Below are 5,316 nucleotides of genomic sequence, written 5' to 3' on the forward strand. Positions count from 1 at the left end.
AAAAGGCAAAAGACAAAACGAAGAAGAAGATGTCCTTGTCTTAAGATAAACACAGAGAATCAATTTCTCGTGAAGCCAATTTAATAAGCCTCTCGTGACTGACCACTTCTTCTTCTTCTACTTCCTCCATTTCTCATTATTATCTGTCCTTTTCGATCTTCCTTTGACCTCATTTTGTTGACCCAATCTCTCTACCTTGTCTTAAACATTTTCAATTTTTCTTTACATTTTTAATTTGCATATAGCAATTCAAACCACTTGATCTGACCAGTGGCAACAAATGAATCGTGATCTAATATATATCGACGTGTGGAATATACATATTTGCAAAGTTGATACTTGGAAGTTGGAGCCAAAAAGCGTTGATAGCTCATGGACCTTGGACCCTTCGTGTGTCTTTTACCCTATGTAACATCATCTAATTAGACTAAGCTACGCATAGAAAGGATGAGTTATACGATTTCATGCAAGAAAAATATATGGATAAGCTTAGAATTTCACTAGGCCATTTTACCCATATATACACACAGGTAGTATAATTAATTTGACAATAGAATAAACGTGATGTCTAACCAAGCGTTTAGTCATTAGGCTATGTTACATAATCGAGCTTTGGTCGGTAAGATACAAATCTGTCTCTTCAGCTTAGCTTCAATGCCGCACCGTAGTCACGCAACAGGTCCGAAATATTAAAGTCCACTACAAGATAGCTGGGAAAGAACAACTTTACTGCAATGATCTAGTTTACAAAAATTTAGTGAGCACATAATTTTATTGTACTTTTGATCAGTAAGGAAATATTTAATTTGATAAACCCATAAATCAAGTTTATAATGAAAATATATGTATCTATCTCATAATTATTTCCTACTGATATAAAAATGTGATTTTATTTTTAACACTAAAGACTCTATTATATTAAAGTATCGGAAAATAAATTCTTTTCTAAAAAGAGACAATCGAAATCGATAAACTTACATAGAACATAATATACAAGAATATGTTTTTATTAGCTACATTGCCACAAAGCAGAAAATACAATATAAAAATGTTATTTAGTTGTCTTGTAGTTAGTTCAAAAAAAAAAAGTTGTCTTGTAGTCTGAATGTATCAAAGCATACATAACTACTTCTAAAAAAAAATCAACGAAAGAAGGATCTAAATTGTATCAAGAATTATAGGTGACACAATACCAAAAATAAGACTTAACTTGTTTTGTTAGAGAACCTATTTAAGCAAAGGTTTGTAAACTCGTGCCACTAAAATGTGTTCTGGAATGAGACAAAAGAAGAAAGCAAATAGAAGAGACACGAGAGAGAACCTTGTAGGGGTACCCACCTTTGTCGTATATACCACAGGATTTTGATTCTTTCCATATTCTAAAAGTATTCATAACATAAATAATTAAGAATTTTAAACCAAAAGTAAAATAATAGAACGATCTGAGCATCTTGCGCAAATAAATAAAGAAATGAGTGTTGATTAAAAAAGAACTTTTAGGGGGTGCAGATGTTTCCTTTTATCCTTATTCGCTCTGTGGTCTCTCTTGGAAATTCACGTGTCTCGGGTTTAAATTAGACTTATAGTTTCACGCAATTCGATTTGTATTTTTCTCTTTGTTTTATCCTTCACGTTCTAATATTGAAAACGTAACAGAGATATGAATTATTTTTAGTTATATATTCGTTTTTAGAAGAAAGAAGATAAAGTCATGTGATGAAAGAAGCTATTCGTGGTATTCAAACTTCAGTTCACTTTAGAAGTTTAATTAGAATAGAATCTTCTAGCTCTCCGTATTTACAACCATAGGGCCATGTCCATGCACACACTCACATTTATATATCTTACACATACAATTCAACTTGTTTGGTTTGTGTTTTGATAATGAACGTACCTTAACGTCAGCTTTTTATTTAGTCGGATAATTTTCTGTGAGGAGTACCCAAATCTCAAAATTAGCTAACTAAACCATTCCATCATGATTATATATTCATTAGTTATTTATTTAGATTTTAGTTTATAATTTATTTTTAATTTTCAAGGATTAATTTTAAAATAACCTAACAATAAATAGGGAAGGTGTGTTATTTTTCTTAACGGCAGTTAAAACATATATAATTTCATATTTGCAAACAGTTTCAACGTTGTTTAGGTTGGAATAAGCTTTACTAAATTTATTTATAAACCAACAACAAAATACATACGGTTTACAATAGATTAACTTCAATGCTAGAACTTATCACTGTTTGTCATCGTTTTTCACCTAGACGTGTTCCAGACTCTCTTTTTTTTTTTTTTTTTTTTTTTTTTTTTAANTGCATATGACACTGCTTCTTCTAGTTTTCCCAAACACTGCTATCTTTCAATGGGGTCTAGTGTGCGTGTCAAGACTCAAGACGATCACATGTATATATCATAAATGAGTTGGTATTAGAAAACTGTAACCTACAGAAGATTGATTATACTCTGCTCAATCTAGGTCTTCAAATGTTCATCATGGATTATAGACATTGCGCACAGAATATAAGGAACTGTCTAAGCACGATCTCTATATTGAGAAGTCGACGACAAATGTCGGATAACAATTTCTAAGATTAAATTGTTCTCGAAGAAAAAACTCTTTAATTCCTATTCCTAGGTTTCATATGTAGTTGCAGGATTCAAACTACACCTCCGAATATATATTTTTGTTTATAGTTTGTAAAGATCTAGTACGTAGCTACTTAATTTTCTTTTGTTAAACCAATATTTTTTAAAAAGTTTAATATCATCCACAATTATAAAAAAATATACATTTAAAGAAAAGAAAATAGAAGTAATATATGATTGATGGATCTTATCAATACACGATTATATATAGATTATAGTGCATGGAAAACCCAAGAAAAATCAAAGATGTCTGAGCTTATCTTGATAATTTATTCAACTCATATACTTTACATAATTTTTAAAATCATTATTTATATTGTAACCCTTGATTAGATCTTAGATCCATTCTAGGTATCTATGCCTTAATTCAGTTTTTTTTTCTTTCTTTCTAATTACATCAAACGATTCCCTCGGTCCGTTAGATCTTCGTCCCTACATTTATAAAGATATATCTTTTGTCATCCTTGCGTCCATTATGCTCTTCTTTGTTGGATAATCAACTCACAAATTCTTATTGTAGGTTTTTTTTATATAAAGAATTCTTATTGTAATTAAGTTATTAAAACATCTTTAACAGTTATACCAAAATAATATAGCTACTGACGTAAGATTTCTTGTAATACGTGGTATATAAATCGTTCTATTCGAAGTTTGTTAGATTATCAAACAATAATAAAGTACAGAAGATTATATTGTGGCAGAACAAAGCGGTCTTTTATGTGGTTTCTTGTATGATAAATACTATACTTCGTACCATCTACAAATGATCAAAGAAAAACTATTGTTCAAGTTCTTTTAGTTGTTTAAATTACACATTTTCATGTTTATTTATATAAACAAAAATATATTATTTTCAATTTTTTTACACATTTTCCTGTTCTTTGAAGGATGGCGGTGTTGTGGGATTTGAGGACGAATCCCTATTGGTGGGGGAGAATTGTAACATCCGCAAACCAAATATCGCATTTTTGTGTCGATCGACACCCTTGGTGTATCGATCGACACCAACATTCCTGGTTTCGACAGGTTTGTTTTAATTGCTGTTTGGTTCGGTTTGGTTCAATTAGAAATCCTTAAACCGACTATATAAGTGGAGAAGCGACGAATTAAGGGTTTTTGGTGTTTTGTCTGGTCGTCGTTGAGTGAGAAAAGAGAGAAAGAAGAGAAAAAACGTTGGAGAGTGTTCTTGAGAGATTTTGGCTTGTTCTTGGTGGTTTTTGGTGAGATCTGTAGCTGTAGAAGGGAGAGCTGTTGTTGGGAACGAATGAGAAGCTTCCTAAGGTGTTGTTTCCACCGTTTCTCAATCAAATCTTCCTGCAAAAGAGGTGAGTGCTTGACCATGGATGATCTAAGCCTGAGATCTCTGTTGTTTGGTTGTTCTTTGTTTATTTGTGGTGTTTGCTTGCTTGGGTTTGTTGTTTTCGTGTTTCCCATAGGTTCCTTAGGTGTTTGGGAGAGTTTGGGACGGTTTCGGGATGATTTGAAATGGAGGATCGACGTTCAAATTCGTGCAGTTTGCGTCTGCAGAAGCAGTGTCGATCGACACCAGTATGGTGTCGGTCGACACCCTGTTGTGTTAGCGTCGATTGACACCAGTCTTATTCGATGTTGAGTTTTGCCTTGTTTGATGTGTTGATTGTGTTTATTTGTTTAGCTTAACAATGGAATCTCAGTTGCTTGTGTGTATAGCCCAATAGATGGGAGGATGGCCTCACTGAGTGTTTATTATAATACTCATGCATCTCAATATGTGTTTGCGGTGCAGGTAAAGGCAAAGTGTGATTGTAGAATCAAGGCGATGAGGAGGAGGATGTTCTAGAGGCTTGATTGATTGTGGTCTAGCTATTGTTAGGTTGCTAGTGTTGAGTCGATAGAACATTGTAGGATGTTGGAACTTGGTTATTTCATTGTTGGTTCTGGATTATTGCATTGTTGATTATTGGGTTGTTGTTGTTGGAATTCTTATTGGTTTAATGGAATTTTTTTGTTATCCGCTGTTGTTGATTGTTGCTAGGTTGTTAGTGGGTATGAGACCACTAGTGAGTTAATATTATATAAATAAAAAACGGGAAGGGTTGTTTCATTTTGGTATCAGAGCCCTTACGGTTCTAGGTCTAGGGATCACTGTGTTTTTGCTGTTGATGTTTAGGATTTCATGCTAGAGTTGATTATGTGAGTTAGTCAATTGTGTGTGGCATGAGGTCCTAGAACATCCTCTTCGAGCCAGCTTTGTGATTCCACAGTGAGTTGTGTTCTTGTGTTATTAGAATTATTTGTTGTTTAGCCTTCTGTTCTTGGTGATACAGATGGTCAGAGGTGGGGGTGCTATTGGTCTCGGGCGTGGTCGTGGTCGTGGTCGTGGTCGTGGTCGTGGTCGTGGTCGTGGTTGGGGACGGGGTCAGGTTCCCAAGGCCAGTGAGAGTGTGACCCAGAGCATGGCTAGTGAGGAGGTAGCGGAGTCACAGGTTCATCCTAGTGTGTATGGAGACCAGGCTGGTTTGGGTGACGGCATGGCGGATGGGCCCGGTGTTGCCCCAGGTGTGAGGGTTGCAGCGGAGGGTGCTCCAGGCAGGGAGGATGTCTTGATGGGCTTGCTAGCTCAGGTTTTGGCGCGGCTTCCAGCAGCAGTGCCGCCAGAGGTTGGTGGGCAGGTTCCAGTAGTGCCGC

The sequence above is a fragment of the Camelina sativa genome, chromosome 14, assembly GCF_000633955.1.
Source record: "Camelina sativa cultivar DH55 chromosome 14, Cs, whole genome shotgun sequence".
Lineage (NCBI taxonomy): Eukaryota > Viridiplantae > Streptophyta > Magnoliopsida > Brassicales > Brassicaceae > Camelina > Camelina sativa.